The sequence below is a fragment of the Perissodus microlepis genome, chromosome 5, assembly GCF_051167445.1.
Source record: "Perissodus microlepis isolate ML-2025 ecotype Zambia chromosome 5, ASM5116744v1, whole genome shotgun sequence".
Lineage (NCBI taxonomy): Eukaryota > Metazoa > Chordata > Actinopteri > Cichliformes > Cichlidae > Perissodus > Perissodus microlepis.
Window position 1 is genome coordinate 5,029,619 of NC_140465.1, and position 26,001 is coordinate 5,055,619.

The 26,001-nt window shown below is 41.1% G+C and overlaps 1 protein-coding gene, 1 long non-coding RNA gene and 1 other non-coding gene across 4 annotated transcripts in view; 1 reads left to right on the forward strand and 2 right to left on the reverse strand.

The window, feature by feature from the left end:
• Positions 1–556: 556 nt before the first annotated feature.
• trnaq-cug (transfer RNA glutamine (anticodon CUG)) lies at positions 557–628 on the reverse strand. Its single transcript has one exon. It is a non-coding gene; the product is annotated as a tRNA-Gln (tRNA).
• An 11,578-nt stretch (positions 629–12,206) lies between these two features.
• LOC146386428 (uncharacterized) lies at positions 12,207–25,924 on the reverse strand. Its single transcript, XR_014800216.1, has 3 exons — positions 25,558–25,924; positions 25,165–25,255; positions 12,207–12,753 (listed from the first exon to the last, which is right to left on the reverse strand). It is a non-coding gene; the product is annotated as an uncharacterized LOC146386428 (long non-coding RNA).
• blacat1 (BLACAT1 overlapping LEMD1 locus) overlaps positions 21,846–26,001 on the forward strand; it is a 29,836-nt gene continuing 25,680 nt past the window's right edge. The window contains exons 1-2 of one of the 2 annotated variants that reach the window (XR_014800215.1): positions 21,846–22,401; positions 22,587–23,238. The gene's annotated coding sequence lies outside the window, so the exon portion shown is untranslated. Of the gene's footprint in view, positions 22,402–22,586; positions 23,239–24,141; positions 24,288–26,001 lie in introns of those variants that run through there. The other variant, XM_084927471.1, reaches the window with a different exon arrangement.

A 26,001-nucleotide genomic window follows, 5' to 3' on the forward strand; every position in this document is an offset into this window, starting at 1 on the left:
AATAAAAAAGTGAAATACTTGTTGAACAATTTCAACAAGTTCAGTCGTAGGGAAAAAGTTCATCACATCATCAAACGGATAAAAATAGACTCTCAGTTTCCAGGTTAGGCACTAATGAGTAGAAACGACGGGTGGAACTTTTGTTATATGAACCTCTGACATCTGCGGTTGTGTTCTCTTTGCTTTCATGGTGTCATTCTGCTGAGATCTAAAGGAGTCGCTAAGACATCCAGGAAAAAAAGGAGTACCTGTGAGTTTGGCAAAAGATTTAAAATGGTCATAAATTATTTATGATGATTCCATCTACTGTCAAGGAAATCATCTCTTTTGTTTTTTTTGTTTTTTGAAAAAATACTCAAAAGTTAATTCTTTTTTTCTTTTTTTTTTACCAGAGTTGGGGCCTTCTCACAACTTTCAGGATTCTGGTTGAGAGAAAATTTTTAGTTTCAACTTTATTTTTCAACCCTTATAATCTCACACATGGGAAACGTTGTAGTCCTCTGCATTTAACCAGTTCACTCAAAGAAGCAGTGGGGAGCTACCCTGTCCAAAATACAGGTTCCACCGAGATTTGAACTCAGATTGCTGGATTCAGAGTCCAGAGTGCTAACCATTACACCATGGAACCACCGCTTTCAGTCTTGGCGTAGGGATACAATCGTGTATCGCTATTTTATTGACTACGTTTGTAAACCAAGCATCCACGATAGCTCATCTTCTTATTTGGCATTAAGTTTTAGAAAAAAAAAACAAAACGTGGACTTGAGAAAAAAGAAAGTCCACGGTCTTGCTCAGATTTGCTCTTATAGATCTATTGACTTTCATGCTTCTTATCCCCTTCCTATTTGTTTCCTGTCTTTCTTCTCTCTCCCCAACGGGTCGCAGCAGATGGCCCCGCCCCTCCCTGAGCCTGGTTCTGCCGGAGGTTTCTTCCTGTTCAAAGGGAGTTTTTCCTTCTCACTGTCGCCCAAGTGCTTGCTTATATGATTGTTGCGTTTTTCCTCTGTATGTATTATTGTAGGGTCTACCTTACAATGTAAAGCACCTTGAGGGGACTGTTGTTGTGATGTATAAATAAGTGGAATTGAATTGAATTTTAAAGATTAAGATCCTCGATTGTCATTAAGAATATGAACTGACTGCACTTTGACTAGCACAACTCCACCTCTACATAATCCCATCTATATATTGAGAACAAATATTCTTTAAAATAGATAATTCTGAAAATAGATAATTCTGGTGATTAATAACCTAATAAAGTAGGCATTTGGCAGAGTTGTCCTTAAGTGTAAGTTTATCAGTTTTTTGTTCAGAGCTGTATAAAAGCTAACTAAAACTAAACTAAACTCAGATGTTATTTTTCCCACATGATCAAGACTGAAGCCTGACACTGTGCACAACTTGAAAGTAGACGGGGGAGTGATAGACTGCTGAGCTGGAGTTCGATACCATCTAAAAAGTGCATGCAAAATGGCAAAGAGAGCTTTTCAGATTTTTGTCAGCAGCACTTCAACTTTATTTTTACGTGGACCTCCTACCTAGCATGAATGCACAGCCACTAGTTTTTCAAATGCAGTGTGGTTCAATCAGCTTTTACAGCCTGTGATTTGTCAATAGCTTTATGGTTGCTTTTTGTTTGTTTGTTTTATCATGGGTGACTTTACCTGGACCTTTTTCTATTAGAAGTACAGTACTTTTAGAGAAAAACAAAGGTTTCTTTTGAGACTGTTGTTTTTTTTTTTCCACACTATTCATTTCTAACACCAAAATGTAGACCTTTTATTCAGGGGGCAAAACATGCTTTGATTTATTAAGTATATGATAGATCCGTTATTTTTCAGTTCGGTTTGTTTGGTGAACAACTTAACTTACCCTCTATGGCCTCAAACTGCTGGTTTTGGCAGAACGAATATGGTTGTAAAATAAGGTCTTATTGCATGCTCAATCCCAGAAATCGCAGAAAGCTTTGTCTGCTCATCTGGCCAAAGTTTTTTCAGTGGGAGAAAAGTTTCACCTATTTCAAACCTTTCTCCTACTGAAAACGTAATGTCCAGATGAACCGCATCAGCTTTCTGAGATTGTAGGAATAAGCTTTCTCTGAAGGTTGTCCAGATGCTGCCTTTAGGATGAGAAGCTCCTTAATGAAAAGTGGTCTGGGCATGTGGCCACGATGCCGCCGACATGCCTCTGAGGAAAGGTGTTCTGGACAAGTCTTACTAGAAAAAGACCCCAGGGCAGACCCAGAATATGCAGGAAGGATTATACTCTCAGCTTTTTTGGCAAATACCTGTGTTTCCCACCAAAGACAGCACTATATATTATATTAATAGACCTTTTTGCTCTCACAGTGCAGCCTTACTTTCAACTGTCAGGCCACTGTTTTGTGGAACCAGCTGCCAGTTTGGGTCATGTGACAGACACCCTATCTACTTTTAAGACTGGGCTTAACCTCTTAACAATGTCACGATCCTGGGTCTTATGACCCAGTGTTTTGAGTTTTATTCCTGCGTGGTGAGTTTTGCGTTTGGGTCCTTCTCCTGCCTGTACACAGCCGAAACATGACAAACAACCACCGTGCCACTGGCAACCCATCTGTTAGAATTTTTCCCCTAAAGTCCACCCCTTTCCTTTTCCCAGGTTGGAATACCCGTGTTTATAAGCTTTCAATTGAAAAACTGTCAAAAACAGCCAAATGTATGAGACTTTCTTTGAAATGTAGCATCTTCTGTTTAGCATGTGGCCATACAAAAACACAGCTCGAACCCTACATCCTTGCTGGTGATCTGGTAAATGGAGAAGGGCTGGTGCTTTTGGATACGGTTTAGTATCCAAAAGCTAGTCCTAACTAGATCACCTGATCTAGTTAGGACTAGATCAGGTGACCCAAAACCATCCCTTATTTGTGTTGCTATATCAGCTGCCTGGATTATACGGACTGGACTTATATAGCACTTATCTACTGTCCTGTAGCACTTAAAGCACTTTATACAACATGCCTCATTCACCCATTCATACAATCACTTTTTTCTATGCGTTTCTGTCTTTGTAATCCTGCCCTTGTACGTCACAGCAGACGGCTGCTCCTCTCTGATTCTGGTTCTGTGGGAGGTCTTTTCCTGTTTAAAGTGAGTTCTTCCTTCCCACAGCCACCACATGTTTTCTCATAGATGATTGGGGCTTGTAGGACCTTAGCTTACAATTAAAAGGTCTTTGAGACAACTGCTGTGGTGAATTGGTGCTAAATAAATGTATTATATTGTAATGTAATGAACTGAAATCACTTAGACAATAGTAGGCAACCCCTGCAGCCTGGACCTGGATAAGTGGATAAGTTGTCGAAGATGGATGGGTAAACAGTTTAACTTAGTTCTAGTAAAAATGTGGTGAGAGGCCATACACATGAGCACAGCAAAGGCCAGCTGACTTTAAGCACAGGCTGCAGATGTATGCGTGTATCTTGTATCTTGAAACACTGCTAATACACATTTACATAAATATTATATTCCTGTTTTCTTTCTCCTTTTTGCAGCTTTTCTAACCGCAACCCTTTCTCTATCAACCATCTCTCCATCCCCCCGTTCCTTTACTCTCGCTCATCTCCACCCTCACCTAGCTCTTCACTCGTTCCTCTCTGTTATTTTCCTCACCATTCTCCTATTGATTTATCTCCATCGCTCCTACATTACTTTTCTCTCCTCCTTCTGCCTCTTTTCAGCTCGTTCCTCCATCGTCCATCTCTCCATCCCCGCCCCTGTCCACGGGATGTTTGTTCACCCATGTTACCTCTCCACACCCATCTCTTTCCAATTTTCCTATATTCCCCCCCTTTTTTTTCCCCACACTGATGAGCTGAGATGCAGCTCTACTCATCAGATTGCCTGTCTCTCCTCCTTGCTTTCTTTAACACTTGTAGAAATGACCTGACACATCCAATCCCAGGTTATTACACAGATGTGCCAAATCTCTCTCTCTCTCAAACACACACACACTTAGTGAAAGAAAAAGCACATTCCCTGCGGCCGCTACACAGACACAAACTCACCCTATTACAGCAGTCCAAATGAAAATGAATTATGCATTCTGTCCTGCCACTTGTAACAAGTATATGATGCATCCCCCATTTCCACACAATTGGGCACACAAAAACACGTGCAAAATGGGAACGGACATGCTCATGTAAACACGCAAACACAAAACGTAGTGAAAACAAAAGCATGAATGCGTTATTGATGGAAATATCAGACAAGCGCAAGCTCGTTCTTCACCAACATGTTGCTTCGCACTGGGCTAATGAAACTCTTCACAGCCCTAATGCTGTGATTTCTACTTAAATGGACGCACACATCACACAAGACCATCATTGTTTTCAGCCCTCGTGTTTACCGCAGTTTTGAATGATACGCCAACCACAACCAACCCCTCCTCCTGCCTTCCAAGTCCATACCAAGGTCGTCAGCCTCCCTCCCGGCTTTAGCATTCCCCTCCTATCCCCCATAATCCTCACTGTTTAAGCCCGAGGTACAAATACATTCTATTCAACCTGCACCAAGGGGGCTGATAATACCCAGCAGAGTGTGTTTGTGTATACGTGTGCATGCTTAAGTGAGAAATGTGTGCCTATATACACCTCTGTGTGTGTATGCACACGGGTGTCTGTACAGGGCTTTGTGTTAAACACCCATAGGTGCTTAGTATTCTCTGCGCCACGCGTCCTTGCATCCCCACTCTTATTTTTTCCGTCTCTGTTCTCCTCTCTCAGATGAGACTCCCAATGGCTGATGGAGAGTGGAAAGATGGAGATGGAGGTATGAGCAACAAAATGCAGGTGGATAAAGTTTGCACAGCGTGACTGATGATTATAAAGATACCTTGCTTTCTTTATAACAGACAGTTAAAGCATTGCTAATGCTGAACAGGACATTATCCGCTGAGTGTCGATACACAGTAAACATATTAAACAGAGATGGAGTGCAAGGTACACCCACCTGCACTCAGTTTATCCACCTTTAATAAGACACAGCTGAATATAACCCCCTTTAATGCTCAGGTCTACCTAATATCACAGTAAATTGAGACAAGTTATATAATCCATACTTGTGTCACACATACACACGCCTTTAGCCTGCGGCGTGCTTAGTAATCACAGGTGATTAGCTATATCCCAACAGAGAGAAAATGGAAGCTTGTAGCAGCACGAACAGCAGTTTACTCCAAACAAAATCTAATTTGGCGTCTTCTCAGGCTGCTGCCGAAATGTGTCCACGCCAGATGGTGAGGCTTGCGTGTCGTGGTGGGATCAGACATGCCTTACAACGTCCTCAAAGCAAAAAGTACAGACAGGAGTTTTAGGTAAACTAGTAAAACAAAATGTTCAGACCAAATTCCTTCATGTAACTTTGTAGACAGCTGTACTTGAAACTATTGCAGCAATTGGTCAAGAAGATTGTGCAACAGATGTGATAACCAGAAGTGGTAGAGACTGAAATAATTAGTGGAGGGAAAAACAGCTAGAGGTCTGGACTCAGTGGAACTCGTTGGGAAACAGTTTGCAATGCATATGTTTCCCGACAAAACATATGCATTGCATTCATGTGCAGTACCTTTATAAAGGAATGCTGCAAAAGTTCTGATCACAGGCCAAAAACAAAAAAGCCTTTTGTCTTTTGGAAGTCAAAGCAGTGATTTGTCAACTTGATTTTCACTTTTGAGAACTACACAAAGTTGTAGGGAGGCAGAGTTGACCATTTCCATAATCTAGAGGAGGTATTAGTAGCAGTAAAACTATTAGAAAGAAAATGCTCACTGGGTTTTTCCACAGTAGGGACGCTGGTTGCCCCAAGCTATGTTGTGAATAGCTGCTAGCACTTGAGCCACACTGACACATTTTAAGTGTTTTTCCACTACAATGCAAGATATGGTTGATTAAGTAACAGAGGTGTGCTGTATCTGTTTGTGCTATTGCATTACACAGGTCTAATTTGATTATTCTAATATAGATTTCACCTGGGTGAATAAGCATACACTAAATTCAATAACATCCCAAAGAAAGATGTGGCAAGTAAATATCTAAAGCAATGGTTAGCAATGAATCTCTACAGTTGGGCTGATTAAACTGACTCACCATTGTTACTGATGGTACGGATCATTTGCTCATACCAGGTACTTTTTAGCTAACAAAGACATTTACAATCATAATCTGACAACATGTGATAAGCATAACGTGCAGTGTGCTTACTTTTAGATTTCTTTTTTTTTTTAATTGAACAGCTTGTGGTAACTACAGGTCAGCTATACTCTCAGAAACAGATACTGCAAATGTTCTATCCCTGTAACTAAAATATAAACAAGTTGATCAGCAAAGGCTAATTTTGGATCTCAGGATAACTGCATATCTTTTTCAAGGGTCAAAAATATATATATTTGCATTGTCTGGTCTAAATTTTGAGGAGCAATATCAGGAGACAATTTGTTTACTAGCTATATAGATATTATTTAAAATATTATTATTATTATTCAATTTTAAGGTTTTATCTTTATTTTCCTTGTTTCTGGTGAGTTGCTCTGGTTTCCTCCCACATGAATGGTGACTGTAGGTGTGGGGACAGATACAACTTTGAGCTGTCAATAACAAAAAAGTACTTTAAAAGTACTTTACAGAAGTTAGTCCAAAGCATGCATAATACTAAACCAATACAGAATCAATGCTTGACATCATAACCATCTAACACTGTATTCAATAACTAGCTTAAAAAATGAACATCCTATTAGTTTACTATGCATCTTTTACAAAAATAAATCATAATTTGAATCACAACATGCTTTTGTGTTTATTTGCTGGTATGCCATTGTAAACATAATGTAAATTATGTTGGCTTTGCATCAGCTCTAACTTAGCACAGCTCTGATACAGTAGATTAAAGCTGATGTCTGCTAGTACCAAAAGAAGCAAAACTTGAGGCCACAAGTGTCCTTTCCACTTTACGCTGGCCAGTTGAGGTTGTTGGATTCAACACTTATCACAAGCGCTGCACAGGTACATTGGCATAGTTATAGGTTATATTATAGCATTAGCTGATAACTTAGCACTATGTTCTCTCGTCCAAATATGGATGAGCTAATGCTAGAAAGCTTGCTAACTAAACTTGCTAGCAAATCCAGATATAACTTCTGGCTCCAAACAAAACCAACATGGTACCAGTCAAATTGCCAAAACCAATGAGTGGCATCACTATGGCTATGTAAAATATATATGTATGCATTATATGTAAAAATTCTGTTTAATCTCATTGCTGACATAGTAAAAGGAAGCTGGTAGTTTTGACAGACAGAATGACAGGATTGGAACAATATTTAGCAGCATTCAAACACTTGAGCCCTGTGCAAAGATATCACCCAGCACAGAAGATATTGTGACATCAAATTGACTTAGAGAAGTAATCTTCCTCACTGGGCTGTCAGTCAGTCTTCATTATGAAGCTCAAACAGTGCACATATTCAATTTGACAGTTTTTGTGTGAAATTTTGAGTGTGCCAAATTACATTTCATTAGACGCACAAATTACAGGCATGAGGAAAAAAAGCCCTGTGCCCAGGTTTCTGCAATCATGGAGGATACTTGACCTTAAGAACTGTTTAAGTGGATAGAAATATGAATAAAACATGAGAAATGGCCATCACATACAAAGAATCAAAAATAATTATATGGTTGCATAGGTGTTTTGCAATTACATCGCTTGCTGAGAAGAAATGAAGTACTGCTAATGCCAAGTGACAGCTGCAATTTCCAAGTGGGAAAACATTCCTATGGTATAATTTTTGCAGACTTAATTTTGAGGGGATTGGAAGAGAGGGCAAAAAGTAATAAAAGAAAATAAAGGCAGTTTCAATAATAGGTGGGAACATCTAGTTAAATTTTAAGTCTATGTGCAAATTTAGAATTTAGAAAAAGAGATTTTAGATCTAATTAATCTGTAACTGACAGACGAAAAAGACTCTGGAGATCAGCTAAAACTCGAAAGTCTGTTCTTAAGACACAAATATCTGTGCATTATAACTGCGGTATGCATAAAATACAGTTATAGTTTGTTATAACAAGGTCAACACCAGAGCGGATTATTACACCATTACTTCACCACACTGCACGAACCGTAAACTGCTTCTTGGACCGCTGGATGTAAATCATGTCTTGCAGAGACACTCAATACAAACATAATTCCAAGGCAGACTGCTCACACAGAAAGAATTCTTGTACAAGAACCACAAATATCGGTGATTGTTTATTTTCAATAACTTTGCTTTGCAAGACCAACAAGTTATTATTTGCTTTCTTTGTTAACATTCACCTGGTACCTTTGAACTGGTGTGAAGCTGTAAATCAAATCCTGGTATTGACTATATACACTATACTGCCAAAAGTATTCACCCATCTACCTTCACACATATATGAACTTGAGTAACATCCCATTCTTAATCCATAGGGTTTAATATGATCTCAGCTCACCCTTTGGAGCTATAACAGCTTCAACTCTGAGGAGGCTCCACAAGGTTTGGAAGTGTGTTTATTGGAATTTTCATTCTTCCAGAAGAGTATCTGTGAGGTCAGACAGTGATGATGGATGAGAAGGCGTGGGTTGTAGTCTTCGCTGTAATTCATCCCAAGGCTGCTTTGTCAAGTTGATGTCAGGACTCTGTGCAGGTCAGTCAAGTTCTTCCACGCCAAACTCGCTCGTCCATGTTTGCAACATGAAATTGTCCAAAATGTCTTAGTATGCTGGAGCATTAAGAGTTCTTTTCATTTGAACTAAGAGGCCAAGACCAACTTCTGAAAAACAACCACACACCATAATCCCTACATCCACCAAACTTTAAACTTGGCACAGTGCGTTCAGACAAGTACCGTTCTCCTGGCAACTACCAAACCCAGACTTGTCTGTCAGATTGCCAGACAGAGAAGCCTGATCTGTCACTTCACAGTGGGTGTGTATGAAATTTTACGCCACTTTGTGGCAGAGTTGCTGTCACGCCCATTCACTTCAACTTTGTAATAATGCCACTAACAGAAGAATCTTTGTGGAATATTTAGTAGTGAGGAAATGTAACAACAGTTGCACGGGTGGCATCCTATTGCAGTACCACGCTGGAATTCACTGAGCTCCTGAGAGCGACCAGTTCTTTCACACATGTTTGTAGAAGTAGTCTGCATGACTAGCTGCTTGATTTTATAGAGCTGTGGGCACGGATGTGATTAGAATACCAGAATTCAATGATTTTGATGGATGAGTGAATACTTTTGGCAATATAGTGTATCCAGCCAATTCCAGGCTGACTGTCGTATTATTTATGGTGGCAAAACTAAAAGAAACATTCTCATGGTGTGAGTACATATGCAGACTAAAGCTTCACACAGGCCTAGAGACAAGTCAGAATCCATGTTGCAAACAAATGTATATTCACCAAACAGTTGCAAGTGATTGCTGGCAGTCGCTGGGGAATCTATAAACCCCCATTCACACAACATAAGCTATAAATGTACATTTTTTCAGATAGGTCACTGACTGGGCTCTAGGCCTTGGTCATTGAGGCATAAGTACTTTTAATCTGCAGTGTCATGGTGTCAAAATTAGAATATGATGACAATAAACAAGCTACTTATGAGTCCATATCTATGCAGAGAAATGTTCATACAGTATGTGGTTGAGTTCATCTTTTGCACGTAATCAAAGAAATTTGCTCCTGTTTTAATGTTTACAACATAAAACACATTTGCATTAATTTTGTTACAGTGTTGTGGAAGCCAAATTAATTATTAATGACCCAAGCTACAGATGTGGAAGCACATTTATACTAATTTGCAGTGCTAACAACTGGCTATAAGAACTCTGAAGTCACTCCCCTGTGGATTAGGATAATAAAATCTCCAATCTATCAACATGCTCATACAAAGGACAGCTCTCCACACAGCAAGTAAGCTTTGACTAAACTAAAGTTAATGGAAGTTATTTGCCATTGCCTGGTCCCACATATCACCATTTACTAATCCTACTGTAAATGCAAAAATTACATTTACAATATCTGCAGCACATAGCACAGAGTTTATTTGGGGAACTGAGGGAGCTAATTTCTTGGAGTACAAAAAAGGAGAATGTAATTAATGTCTACTTTGTTAAGATCTGTGCAAAATATGTAATTTGACCTCTTTTAATTGTATTGTCAAATGAAAGCAATTTTGACAGTCCATCCCTACCATCTGGACCTGTTTTAGGTTGCCTGTGGTTCAGGAGTTAGAGCAGGTCATTCACTAATCAGAAAGTTGGTGGTTTAAACTTGGCTGTCCTTGAGTAGAAAAGCGCTATATAAGAAAAACTACATTTACCGTTTATTTGGGGGCCATCTGCATTGTCTGTATGTAAAAGATGGATTTAGGCACTGGCACCTCAACTTTGGCTCTGTTGTTCTTTTGGAGGCAGAAGTAACTGCATTTAGATGAAAGGAGGCTGAGATATCAGCAGAGGTTAGATAGAGGGCATTTCAGAGCTGATTTTCGCTCCATGTGGTCACTGGCCATCTGCAGTGGTTGTTAGCTATAGGTTTCACTGTGGAAGATGCAAACTGGTGAGGGTAATTGATGTCTTATGCTGTCATTCTTCCCCACCACCTGACAATGCAACATTAAAACATTTTTAAAGGATTTTATGTGGTATAAAACTCGCCTGTCTATGAGTGCATACAAACTAATGTTCAATATAGTAAACCAACAGTTCACTGATAACTTGTTGTGCACTTATCAGTTATGTACTGCAAAAATATGGGGACCGCGGGTCTAGCAGCACCTCTGAGGTAAGGCGGCCAAAGTCAGGAGGAGCATTAAAGGCATTTGCTTATATCTGTTGCAGTAATGGCTTAGGATGAACCGCATAACTGCAGTATTTACCACTATATCAGATCTGAATGTCAGTGTGGTGTGCGTGTCATCATGGTTACAGCCTCTATGGAGCATGTTATGAGCCACGTAAGTGGTTGGACGGAGCTGCGCTCGCAGCTGATTGATGCTGGGCGGACCGGCTCTAATGCTGTCTGGCTTGCAGCATACAGAATGTGACACTGGTTTGGTTTGGAGAATATTGATCTCAAATGGTTCTTGCCAAGCGTAGATATGGGGGCCTGTATTGATGTTCACTATGGCTCTCATTTCAGGCTCATCTCACCCTGCCTCTGTGTTTGTGTGAGGGCGTGTGCGTATGTATGTGTGTGTGTGTGTGTGGGGCAGCAGCAGTGCCGGAGGCTACTCAAGTGTGAAATCGCGTGACGTTTTCTCCATTGCGCTTCATTTAGCCACACATCGCCCATCTCTCATTCCTGACAAGTTTCTTAACTGCTCCAAAATGTGAGCACCTCAGGGCGGGGAGGCCGTGTAGCCCCGTCAGTGTACAATGAAGTGTGTGTGTGTGTGTGAGAGAAAGTGGGTGTGTGTTTGTGGGGGCTGAAGCGAGAGTCTAATAAAGCTAGCAGCTGCCATGGAAACCAGGGCAGAGGCTAACTCATCCTCTGTGTCTAGGGACCCATCAGGGCCTCGGCCATGGTGCAAACACATGCATGCACACAGACATACACATATAGACACAGACACACAATCAGGTACCAAAAGCATGGTAAATGACTCTTACTGGGAGGCCTCTCATACACGCTCTCATATAAACAGCAGACGAAGAGCCGTGAAATAAGCTATGGCACTGCAAGAAATGGGAAAGCAAGCTGCCTGTTCAAGAGCCCCTGTGACTCTACTTCGTCTGTCTCACACAGACACACACACACACACACACAGACACACAGACACACACACACACACACACACACTGGTGCAGAATGACATGAGAGTCAGGATGGCTTAAGATGCTCAATATCCAGCTGTAATCCTCTCCCCTTTCTTATCAAAAGTGTGTGTGTGTGTGTGTGTGTGTGTGTGTGTGTGTGTGTGTGTGTGTGTGTGAAATAGGTAGATACGAATGACAGAAAACTCAGGTTTTGACGACATGACAGCAGCATTCTCCATGTGGCAGGTTTATTGCATTTTTAATCTCTGCTTACATAAACCCTCAAACCCTCAACATCCGACACACGGACACGCGCACACACACACACACACACACACACACACATGCACACACATATATATATATATATATATGCATAGTGCACACACACAGACATTAGGCACACACTTCATCATCTCTCCCTTCACTGTCGCTCACACAATGAAAAGGGCAGCGGAAGCCAATCAAAATGATCTCTAATAAGAATATTACCCATCATGCTATTTGTGTGTGTGTGTGTGTGTGTGTGTATGTGTGTGGGTGGATGGCTTGCCAGGCTTCATCTGACATTTATAAAATGAATTGCAGTTCACATGCTGAGGAAATGGCGCATGTCTACGCGTTATGCGATGCAGGTTCTCCCCCGGGCTCGTGCTTGACAAATCTCATATTCTCGCCGTGGACTGAAATCCCAGCACAGAATTAGGCAATTGCAATTGAAAGTGTGATTGAAAGGTGGATGTTGGTGGAGGCGACTCCGAGTGCCACTCTGGGTGTCACTGAGGTGTCACGAGATAAGGAAAGATGACAGCAGTTAAGGCAGGCGACTGACTTGTTTCCTTAGCTGGGCTGCAGATTCTGTTAGGTCAGATGAGTTCAGACTCAAACGACCCTGGTGGGGAATATCAGCTCGACGTGTCAGGAGAGGACGCAGAGAAGATAACTGTAAGACAAATAGAGAGCAGAGAAGATGATTATAAAGAAGAAAAAAAGCTAGCCTTGCTTCTTGTGTCATGTTTCAGTAAACAGGCGATAAACTTATTAAAAGTGCTTTTCAAAGGCCTTCCACTATGATCTGCTAAAAAACTAAAAGCTTCAGAAATGTATTACATGAAAAACTGAGGCATATTTGTGAAGCTCCTACTAACTGCTATAATCTCAGGGGGGGTTGATAAAGCCTACGTAATAAATGACTAACTGAAAATGGCATCCCATAGACTTGAACCCAGCGTGAGAACAAAGTAAGCCACCCACCACGCCTTATTAAGAAAAGAAGAAAGAGAAGCTTCCAGGGCAGCATTTCACAGAGAGTGAGTCCAAGTTTAAAAACACTGGACACATATTGTTCTTTGATCACAGAATGTGATGCAGTGTTGATCAGCCTCTGTGGAGACAAATATGAGATGATTTTCTACAGCAACGCTTTAGGATATTAAATAAGGCAGGTATTCATGCCACACTTTTCTCCCATCCCAACAGTGAGAGCATCAGTGGACGATTCCTATAACAGACAGAGGGTGAAAATAATTACATAATATAATGGCGTAAAACCAGATTCATGCTCCAAAGAGGATGAACTCGATGTCTGTCTCTACTGTCACCCATGCCTCTCTTCACACAGTGCAGGGTTTTAGCTTCAGTCTTTAGAGCTGCTAAATTATGATCTGTATTCTGTTCAGTGGGAACAGAGCACAGTGCACTGCTCCAACAATGGTAGTAATTAGCATTTTCATGTAAAATGGTTGAAGGCATACTGGGAATACTTTTATAATCATTAAATGTTAACACTTTCACACTCTAACACCTGTAACAATAAATGTTAGAAGAGAATGTGCCATTCAGAAGGTTAGCTTGTTGGACACGATTCTATTATGTTTAAAGGCAGTTATTGTAGCTCTCACGCTGAAAAGAAAGATGGATGTATTTTATTCTATTAAAACTTTTCTGATTATTCCTTTAAAAATTGAGAGTTACAGATTTGCACTGGTTACTTGTCCAAACAGTTTGTTTCTATATATTTCTGTTAATGTATATTAATTATAGTAAATTATTGTATGGTCTCTACCTTATTGTAAATAATTATTGTAAATACTGAAAAAAGGCAAAAGCTGTATTACACACCTTAGATAGACATGCCTCAGAACAGTTACCTGACTCTACTATGGACTGCATCTAACAGATGAATGGCTTACAAAGACTCCATATTCTGCTTTAAGCAACTAAGAGCAATTTTAAATGGGTTTAAAGGGGTTCTGAAAACAAACAGCTGAATGGGATTAGAAATGGACTTGACACTAATCTTCAGTAAATATCTAATCACCTGTCTGCTGCTCTGCCTTGGTCAGTTTCAGTGGATGTGTTTGAAACTGGCAGAAATATTTAGGCAAAAGTAATCAAGTAAATAAGTCGGGTGAAAGGAATGGATGAGAGGTTCCAATGTTGAGCTTTTCCTTTCCAAGTGCAGATGTACAAATGCAAAGTGCATTTCAAATATTGCAAAGAAATCACTTCAGAATCATTCAGTCAGTATTTTTGTAACTACTGGAGGATCTTATTGGCTGAGGGGTCGCAAGACAAAGGAAGCTTTGAACCAGTAATTCATAGTACACACGATTTAAAAACCAGTCCATATACCATTTATATGTCCACATATGCATTTCCCTGTGATTTTTCAGTTAGTCTTGTATATGATTAGGTGTACGTATGATGGGGTCAGGAATGTTTTGATGGTTTTTTGGTCTTTGGGTTTCTGTTAATACTGGATACTGTCACTCACCAAGCACATCTCATATTCATTCTAAACACAGCCACTGCTCCCACAAACAAATTAAATCCCTTCCTATATGCCACGGTGCTTTTTCCTCTTGGGTAAAGAGAGTGTGGCACTAGAACTACTGCCATATTTGTTGGTTGGAGTCTGATTATTTACTCTTGCACCTGTTCGGTAATTTCGAGGCTTCAAAACAATCCTGCTTGCGCTGAGTTGCTTGGAGTGGCGCAGCTGTGGTTTTACTTTTGTATTTGTTATGAAATTGCACCTCTTACCACGAACACAAGTGCAAACAGGTTTTTTTGTTGCTGTTTTTTCAGATGGCTCATATAAAGCCTTTTGTGTGCTAGTCCTGAGTTGAGATATTTCAGCTTTAGCCTTTAATGTAAGACTACACCTACGGCTGTGGCTTAACATATTCAAGCTTATCACTCATTAATGGACTAAAAGCTCTGAAAAATATACAGGGAATATTTCAGTGCAATGTTTTGTCTTCTACTTTTTTCTCTGATAAATGGTAAAAACAAAAAAAGCAAAATACATATATTGTGTATACATTGCACACTTTCTGACAGTTTAATAAGAAAATCGTAGCTCTAGCACAGATGCTGAGGGAGAAAGGGAACCTATTTTTGTTTCCTTTAACATTTTTTCCAATGGACAGACTTCAAAACATGGGTCAGCCTGTATGAAGCAGGTGTCCAGTCCATTAAGCCTTCACAAAGGAATCTGGGATCTTTAACTAGTCTTTTCCCGACTCATTAATCCCTGGTGTGATCAACAAAGGAATAGATTCCATGGCAATGGGTCCAGTAATGACTCGCTGATAAAACTGAATGTGATTAATCATGCCACTAACAAAATTAAAACAAGTGAATTATCATTATCATCACTGATTATCATTATTAATCAAAGACATTATTTTAAAGTGGTAGCTTCATTTGCAATTTGTTCAGAACAGTGTTTGTTATTGCAATCACAACATTTATGCTTTGGGTATTTCACTCAGTAGAAGCAACTTTACTTGTTGGCTATTAATTTAAAGTGGTAGAGCTTTTATAAACTGGGTCCATTTACTATCCACCCATTCTATTCCACTTATCCTTGTCAGGGTCGCAGGGGGCTGGAGTCTATCCCAGCCATCATAGGGCGAGAGGCAGGGTACACCCTGGACAGGCCGCCAGTCACATAGACAAACGACCATTGGCGCCCACATTTGCACCTATGTAATGTCTATGGGCAATTTAGAATTACCACTTAACCTAACCCCACTAACTGCATGTCTTTGGACTGTGGGAGGGAGCCGGAGTACCCGGAGAGAACCCACACAATTATGGGGAGAGCATGCAAACAAGCCAGGTGGTGGAATCAAACTCAGGACCTTTGTGCTGTGAGGCAACAGTGCTAATCACCGCACCACCGTTTTGTATTCTTGGAAACACAAAAACAAATTTTTCCGTGACTTAACTTTGGCTTATCCAAGGTCATGTTGTAGAGCATGTGTGATTCAGCACTGCTGCCATTTCTAGATCATCTAGATCACCTACACTTGTGCGTCTGCATAGCATGCATCTTCTTGAAATGATGCATGTAGAAACAGTTACTTTTCTACTTCATTTTCATTTGCCAGACGTGGACAAAGAAGAGAGACACAAATCTGTCAAGATGATTTAAGATTGTGTTTCTGTGTTTTCACTGTGCTGCATGCTGGAACCAGTCCAGTCTCAGTCGCCGTGTGCCAGTCGGTGGGGTTTTGTCTCTGGTCTGGTTCATTTTTGCTTGTTGCCTGCATCCTAACCCACTACATTAAGGCGTCAGTGAGATGGATTTGTCAGTACCAACCCTTTACTGCTCAGTACCAAATAGTTTTCAGTCACTTAACCTAACCAAACAAAAGTAGGTGCAAAACACAAAGATGTCAAGAAGACAGACCACGACAAACCTGTGTCTATCCGGTCTTTAAGTCTGACGTCATTAGTCATTTCTGGGTCCAAACTCCACTTCAGGTCCCAAAGTCAAACGAACACTGCGGCATCACTAGAAACTATCTAAACTGTTTCATCTTTAATAAAACGATCAGTGTTGCTGCTTTACCAGGTGTAACAATTAAGTTTAACATCCAGGAATCCATGAAAACAGAATTTATTAAATTTAACGTAGTTAGAAGTTAGCAGGAAGTTAACTCACTAGTTTCCACCTAAACATAATATATCATGTTCTGACTGAGGGATTTCTGAAAAAATTAAAACATTCAGCTCTGCTATCACTTCATAAATAAATGAAGACAGAAAACTAAACAGCATTGACGTTTGTAGGGTTACTGAAGTTTGGCTAGCTTGTATATAATGATGTGCTACGTGTTAGCTAGTGACACAGCTATGTTAGCATAATATAAACACATTAGCACAGTGAAGCTAGAGGATGAACGCTAACTTTTTTCCACTTGATGAAAGGAGAACAACTGAGATAATCCATCCACAATACGAGGTTAGTCATTAATATACTGCTGCATGGGCTGGGCTGTAGTTACATCCTAAGGTTTTAAAAACTGAGCTATGAAATGAATAGTGGTAATAAAAACCGAGAGAGGCTGACAGTGATCACTGATTTTTTTAGGGGCTTGTTGAGATTAAAAAGAACAAAATACAAAGCATTAAAACATGTTAAAAACACAACAGCCTTAATAAACGCAGAGTAGTTTGGACCCAGAAGCAGGGTTCATACGTCATCACTTAAAGACCAGATTTGCCATTACATCCCATCCAGCCTCCTAAGGCAGACTTTTTTTTTGTCTCTAAAATAGGACCATTATTTCTGGATGGCCAGTATAGCTGCAGCTGGTCAATAAACGAAGAGGTGAAGGCAGCATATGATAAAACAGCATCATATCTTGATGTGGTATGAGAACGTGCCGGCTAGAACAAAATGCAGTTCAGGTTCTTTCTACTGAACGTTTCAGTAGAGCTGTCCATTGACAGCACTGGGGATGAATTCCCTCCTGTATTCAAATTTCCCCCCTACTGATTACTGCAGAGTAAAGAATTTTTATCACCAAAGTTAAAATGCCTACCTTCAATAGGAACTCCATTTTTCTTTGTTGTTCCCAGCAGCTGCCTCCCTCTGAGACTATTAAACCACAAACACACAGGATTTGGTGTGGCTCCACATGAAAAACACAGCAAGCTTACTTGATAAACAGTAAATTCAAGGTTAGGCATATAGGCTTTTGCTACAGCCCGCGTAATACGACTTGCCCTACACTTCAACTCCCTATAAACCTGTAGACTACATCTTCAGCACTGGGCCAACGTGCTCTTCTGTTAACTAAAGCACGGCTTCTGTCGGCTGACATTGGAGCTGTTGGGCACAAAGTGGTCACTAATGGCAGCTTAATCATTCTTACAACATTTAATAGGCGCTTAACAAATGCTTTTAGTGTACATTTAACACCTACATTAATTAATTCCACTCATTTAGTGCTTGCCTGCTAGCTATGTAATGTCATTAAAGTAGAGCCATGCAGTAAATTGACTGTTCACAGCGATGTAACATGAGCTTCAAACATAAATAAGTGAAGAGTTGTACCAACCACAGTTTGGTGGTGTGAAAACAGTATTAGTCCTCTTTCCCGGTGTTCAACAACTGAACACCATTTTTAGCTTATTCTGACCTTTAGCAATGTCACGGTGCAGTTACACAGAAACCCTCATTCATAATTAAACTTGCTGGTTTGTCCATGTTTCTCTTTGTTCCCGCTGGCTCTGTTTATAATCTGCTTTCTTCTTTGTTTCTTAATTTGGCCTCTGCACACAAACACAGCGGATTTTAAATCAAACAGCCAAGGCATGGATTGTAAAGCTTAGAGTGAAGAGGTTCGACAAAATTATTGCATTAATTATTGCAGTTGTTACATCAAGTAGTTTTATAATCAGGTGAGACCTGTTACAGGACAGCTCGATTTCTAGGGATTCGGTTTAGACAACTGAACAACAAGTTTGTCTTTTTACAGACTAACCATTTTAGCATTTTAAAGAGAGAGATTAGACATGATATTATGACGAAATTCGATCATTTCCTGTACTTTCCCAGATTACTTCAGTTCAGTATGGTTTATGGAACAGTAGTGATGTATAATACCAAGTAACATTCAGGCAGGTATTGGCAATACTGATCTGATAGTGATACTTTGTATTAGTATGCACTACAATTTCAACAAATGAGACTTTGTCTTTTTAAAGATGCAAAGAATTCCCGTCATTTAAGCACAGACACAAAAACCTAGACATAAGTCACTTTTCAAAATTCAGCACCAGTGCTACACGTAGCCAACAGCTCCACATTTCATTTGTACCTGGATAGTGCCTGCCTGCAGCACCAAAGCACTCCGCGAGCTATGTTTGTCTCGCCCCAGCAGCACCTGTCCCTCTCCTCCTCTTCAGTTTGCCTCATCATAAACTCATCATCATATTCTGTGTTATAATTTACTTTTGTTTCTGTTTGACAAGGTTTGCAGTCTTGCTACATTTGTCACAAACCGCGTCTCGGCTGTTAGTGGAGCTGAAATAGCTCCACACATGACTCCACTCATCAACTGAGTGAGTGAGCACAAGTGACCTGTGACACATTTATATAGCTGTATTTCGCAGATCACTATGACAGGCGGAAGAAGAAGTAGTCCTTACTAATCATTTAGACAATCCCTGTAATACAGCTACTGTGTTCCTGTTACTCATAAAGTACAAATTTACCACAAAGTACCAAAATATATATTTTTATGAGAATCGATTCTAAAACATAAATATCTGGTACCGGAGTAATTGATATTTTGTATTATATTTATATTTAGTATTGATCCGCACTCCACTAGTTTATGGCAGTGGCGTTCTTTCAGGGCATGCAAGGCAAGCAGTGCTTGTCTAGTGAAATCAAAAGCAGACATTAATTAAAGCATACCAAATTAAACAATCTTGTTTCACTACACATAGCATTCTGTCATTAAATTTCTCTCATGGCTGTTTGCATCCATGCATTACTGCCATCTTGTGACCACAGATGGTTATTGTTACTAGAAACAGAATTATTTCTGCGTGGTAAGAGTATGGAGTAGGCGTTCTCATGAAAGTGTCCATGGCTGGTTGACGATGGCTGGAATTTCTCAAGCTGAGAGCCAGCAGCTTACAGTTCTTTGTTTGGGCTTGTGCACTGGAGATAAACCTCTGGTCTGATGATTAGCATGCAGGGCCAACTGCTGCTGGCTTTGCATCTACTGATCTGAGCTGTGTTTAGTGACAAAACAGAGCTGGAATTGGCAAGTAGATGAAAACTCTATTATCATGATAAAAGATGAGCTTTCTCTTACTAACCACTTTGGTCAACATATCCAGCATGTAAGAAAGTTTGAATCAATCATTCAGAACATTATAATGAAAACTATGATGATGGCGAGAGGAACTAATGCTCTGTTTGGCTTAATAAAACACCACCAGGTGAATAGGTGCAGGTTCCCCCAGCATTTCATTACTTTATGTAGAATTTCAGATTAACTTGCTAATACACCACCTTCGTTTTTCATTCAGTTTTTTTCCCACTATAGATATCGACAGCTATGTCACACAGTGCTCAAGCGATGAGCACAATGCGATGCATTACTGTGCACTGAACAGAATATGAATTATTTAAAACAAGCTCAATGCTCAGCAATAGTAATGCTAGTAATACTGTAGGAATACAGTAACACAGTAAACCATATAACACCAATGTGGAACGTTTTTCTGCAGGACAAGTACTTTCATTTCATTATCTTATATAATGTTTGCCAGTAATACAGTTCTGAAGTATGTATAGAAGTATGCATATGTAGTGTATGGCATGTGTAGTCAAGTATTTTTATAGTATTCTGTTGTTTGTTTTGCTAAAGCATTGCTTACAGTTCTATAGAGTGCAGAGACATGAAGGGGGGTTACATCCGCTAATTTTCTGTACATGCTGCTGGTTTATGGTATGTAAGTATTTACTTTCAACTTAAGTGATTAAATGCTGCAATTCGGGCATGTTAAAGCAATGGATAACATATACCACATGGATGCAGCAAGCTTTGGCAGCTGTGATGTTTTTTTGTTTTTTTAATTAAATTATGTTATTATGTAGTTTGATTAGCGAGCTGAAGTCATAAAATACATGTAAGCTAAATAGTGCTAACTAACAGACTCATAAAATTATAGAGTTCCACTGCGTAATTTGTATCACACATCGAGCCATGTTCTTGGTGAGACAGTTTTTATTAGCATGCTTCAAATTGCACCAAACTTGGTGGAGAGGTGAAGTTTAGTGATGATAATGAGCAAGTAACTAATTATCATCAGTAGTTGTTTTAGCAGATCATAAACAAGTACTGGTGATGGTTTAATTAAGATTGCGTGCTAATGCTGTAAAGTTGGATGTCTATTAGAGGAGCGGCAGTTTTTGCACTTTTGCTTTTTTATTCACCTCTCGCTCTTGTGTGGAAATTATTAGTTTGGAACATTTAGGCAATTTCTAAATTTATCATCACAATACATGTAGCATGTGCAACATTTCCCCAAAATGGTTTTGTCACTGCTTTCCAAAGTGCAAGAATCCAGTATGACAAGATAATGTACTCCACGTTGAATTGTGTCATTTCAGCCTCACAAAACTACCCTGTTAGATATATGAGAAAAACTGATGCGAGCTGTCAAACACAGAGACGCTTAACATCCTGTAAGGGGAAATTCTTGGTGGAAACAGAGAGTTCTGGTCACACTTTTTGCTTCATCTCAACTTGAAAAGTTTTGGCTGACGGCAGTTTGAAACCCGAAATAGACGTGGAGCTCTTAGCTGAAACAGATGCACATGTGCGTTGTTTCGGCTACTTCTCGACAAGAAAAAGTGCTTGTAGTTGTACGTACATAGACACACACACGCACTGACAAGAGCATTGACTGGAAACAATAGATGTGAAGGGGACACCTGCTTGCCTGATACCCCCCCCCCATCCTCCCTCCCATCCATTAGGATTCAGTTCAGGGCTCGGCTCTGTCTCCGTGAGTAGGTTAGCCATGTGTGTCATGGTGAAATCCAGTGAATGATAATGAACTAACTGTGTGTGTGTGTGTGTGTGTGTGTGTGTGTGTGTGTGTGTGTGTGTGTGTGTGTGTGTGTGTGTGTGGAGAGGAGGAGGAGAGGAGGTGGCATGCTTGCTGAATCACTCCCTCTATCCATCCCTCCATCCACCTATCTATCTAGCCATCCAGCTATTCCTCCTCCTCCACCACCTCCTCCTCCTCGTTGGCAGTGTGTTGGCTAGAAGGACGGCCCCCATGCTCTGACACACACACATGCAGACGCACACCTCCGCGATGTGTCACTACCCATTCCACCTGCCTCTTCTCGTCATTCTCCGCTCACTGTTCCATCTACCTACACTTGCTCTTTCCCACCCTCTAAACCTCAGTTTGTCTTTATTATTATTATTTTTTTTAGTTCTCTCTTAGTCTTGCTCTCCACCCCCCCAACTGTTCTCAACTCCCCCCCACGCTGTGTGTCACCACTGCCGGGAAGGAAGAAAAATGCTCCGGCACACGAGAGCGAAAGGAGAAAACGGTGAAAAGAGTCAAAGGGAGAAGACGGTGAAGACTGGAGTGTGCTCGGAGCACAGCGATGCCTCCATCCGCTATGAGCCACACTCTTCTTTGATGGAATATCCCGGACAGCGGAGGGCAGAAGGAGGGAGAAGAAAAAGAAGGAGAAGAAGAAGAATAACAGGACTGAGAAGACGGGACGGCCAGCGCTCGCCTCAGGAGGGTACGGCAACACGAAATGAAAAGAACAAAAAAAAACAACCCATGTATGACATGCTTTTGCCAATCATTTCTCTAACAACTTCAGCTCTTCTGTCCCTTTTGGCGTTTTTCATTTTGGGTTTTGATCTCTCTCCCTCTCTCCCTCTCTCTCTTTATTCCCTTCTCTCTGCTGAGTTGTGTCCACAGGCTCTGTTTGGGACTTTGGCTAATTGTGAAACTATTCTCCGGACTCAGGCAAAGACGAGACTTTCTATACCCCTCATTTCTTTTTCATTCTAATTAATCCCCCCCGTGCAGACCCTCAAAGAGCCCATCTCTCTCTCTTGCACTCTCCACAACTCCAGCTCTGCCTCTCTCTACCTCACTCACTGTTTTTTTCCCTCGCTCTCTCCATCTGTCTGCCTTTGAGAAGCAAATAATTGGATGTGGAGATTGGCTTCTCTGTGGCTGAGCCAGAGGATTGAGGCTGCACGGCACTTCACACACAGACACACACACATGAAAACACGATTACTCACACACACATACACCTGCAGCTCAGGCTGTGTGTGTGTGTGTGTGTGTGTGTGTGTGTGTGTGTGTGTGTGTGTGTGTGTGTGTGTGTGTGTGTGTGAGAGAGAGAGAGTTTGAATATGAGCTGCAAAGATCTCCCTCGTTTTTTATCGTTTTTTAAAAAGACTAGTTTTCATCGTTTCTTTCTTTTTTTTTTTGAAGAATTTACCAACTTCTGAATGTGCTCTCAAAGCCAAGTATAGACTAAGTAATGTGCCTAAATGACTCTGTGCTTTTTCTTTTTTTCTTTGGGGGGGGGGGGGATCCTCTGCTGAGGTTTTTTTGGGATAAGGAAAACAGATATATATATATATATATATATATATACATACGTATGTATGTGTATGTATACACATACATACATATATATATATATATATATATATATATATATATATATATATATATATACACACACATACATATATTTCTTCTCTTCAAGTTATGGATGTGAGCTCATTTCTTTGGGGAAAAAGTATTTATTGTAATAGTATTTTATCAAAAGCATTTTTTTTACAGTGCAGAAACTAAGAGAGAGAGAGAGAGAGAGAGAGAGTGAGCTCGAGCGGCTGAGAGACCTTTGAAGAGTTAGTGGCAGAGGTATTTCCCTGCAGAGAGGGAGAGAGAGACAGAGATGAAGAAGATGAAGAGGAGGCTTCTGAGACAAGAAGACATGAGAGGTGTTGTGATGCTGGCGAAGTTACAGGCTAGCTGGCTGAGTGGAGGACACACGCACGCACGCACACACACACACACACACACACACACACACATCAACACTTAGAAGAGATGTGAAGCTCTTTTCAGCACACTCTCTGCTCTGAGGCAGGGCGCCAAGTCTCCAGGGATGGATAGGAGACCTCTCAGCCGTTACACTCACTCTCTCTCTCTCTCACACACACACACACACACACACACACACACACACACACACACACACACACACACACACACACAGAGTTAGTTACCTTAACACATTTTACACACTCGCAAAGCCACAGATGGAACGAGAGGGACTTTGCTTCGGGACGACCTTTTTCACATTTCTTCTTCTTTTTTTAATTGTGTTGTATTTCATTATTCACTTTCTCTCTCTCTCTCTCTCTCTCACTCTCTCTCCTCTTTACCTTCCCGCCCAACCACACATCTCCCGCCTCCCTTTTCTCCTCCTCCTCCTGCTGCTGCTCAGCTCCATCCAAGCTCATTGTCCTCTCAAACGCGCACACACCTCGCCACTGAGAGTGTTGCGTACACGTGCGTGCATGAGGACGGGGGTGTGTGTGCGGCCGGTCTTTCTACGCAGCAGCGCAGCCCAGCACCAGCTTTCACTCTGAGGTGAGTGTTTGTGCGCCGTCTCCGTATCTCACAAACTCACCTTTTTTCTTTTAAAACACAGTTTTTGTGTGTATTGAAGTTTGTAAAGTGTGTGTATGTCATATTATTTGAACTATTTGTGTTTGTGTGTGTGAGTGAGTGTTTGCGTTAACAGGGGTCAGAGGTTCTGCCGGTGACATTTGGATGGCAGCAGGGTTGGATATGGAGCTGAGATTGTGTCCCAGGCTGCTGGTGTGACTGTGAGTGTTATGAGCGTGTGTGTGTGTGTGTGTGTGTGTGTGTGTGTGTGTGTGTGTGTATCCGAGCGTGTGCGCTGCCAGAGGGTGAGCTCGGCTCAGTCTGTACGTGCTCTGCTTATGAATTACTGACCACGGCTTGAGTTCTGCTCCCTGCTAGATCACAAGGAGCCTGCAGATAGCCTCTCCTCTGTGCTTCTTTCTTTCTCTTTTCTTTTTTCACACTTTCACATCGCTCCGTCTCTTCCTCTGTGTCTCTCTCTTTTCTCAGTCCGTCTCATTTGAGTTGGGCGTCTTAATTGGCATACCAGCTCGTAGGCAACCGCACCGCCAAAGCTGTGCGCTCAATGCATATTCTCACACAACCAGTTTATATGTTGAAATAATCTCCTCTGTCACTCCCTCTGTCACACACACACACACACACACACATTCCACGGCAGATTTAAATATTTCCCGGCGGGGTTGGAGGGTGAACAGAAATAGATCTAATTCTAAATCAGGACTAGAGCTCGGCTCAGGCAGCTACGCCACCCCCCCTCCCCCCTCTCTCCCTCTGCTACAGCCAGCAGCTACAACACTTGCACTCCAAAAGAAGAAGAAGAAAAAAAGAAAGTTCAAAGATTTGCTGTGAGTTTTACCAGTGAAATATACTGCGACAGCGTGAGAAGAGCAACTCTGAAGGCTTTCCCTCGCCAAACCCCGCGCTGTTCTTCCACATCAGCCTCAGTGCTGAACACGGGGAGACAAAAAGAGCTTCTTAGTTTCAAAGATGCTGATAATCAGACTTCCTTTATTTTTCTTTTTCAGTTTTATTTTGAAGCAATAACATTAATAAAAAGCAGATTTTAAAAAACGGTTCATTTGCTTCACAGAAACTTGACTTTAAAAAGATTTTGGACAGTTTTAAGCTGTATGGATTTTCCCGTTCCGCCTCTTGGCTGCTACAGTAGCTGGCTGCGGGCGGATTAAAACTGGAGTTAAGATACAGATCTGGAGTTGATGAGTTTCTAGCTGCCTGTCTGTCCGCCTACCTGTCTGTCTGCAATGCCGTGTCTGTGTGAGTCGGGCCTGATTCCAGAGCGGTGATAGGATAGGTCACGGCCTGCTGGCTGCCTCCAGCGGCGCAGGAGAGAGAGAGAAGGAGGAAAAGACAGAGATATGGAAAAGAGGAGGACGGCAGGGGGAGCAGGTTGAAGGAGAGGGTGTGTGTGTGTTCATGTGTCAGGTTGTGTGTTTGTGATGACGGTGTGTGAGATAAGGCAGAATGGGGGGGGGGGGGGGATAAGATGTGCTGAAGGCTGGATAAGCTGCACCTGGTTTGAGAGAGAAAATAAAAGATAAGAACACACAAAGAGAGATGTGGGGAAAAGGGGAGGTGGCAGGTCGCAGGAGTGTGTGTGTGTGTCTGTGTGTGTGTGTGTTAAGCTTCCGATATCTACCTACTGTCTCCTACTTCTCCTCGCCCGCAGTCTCCC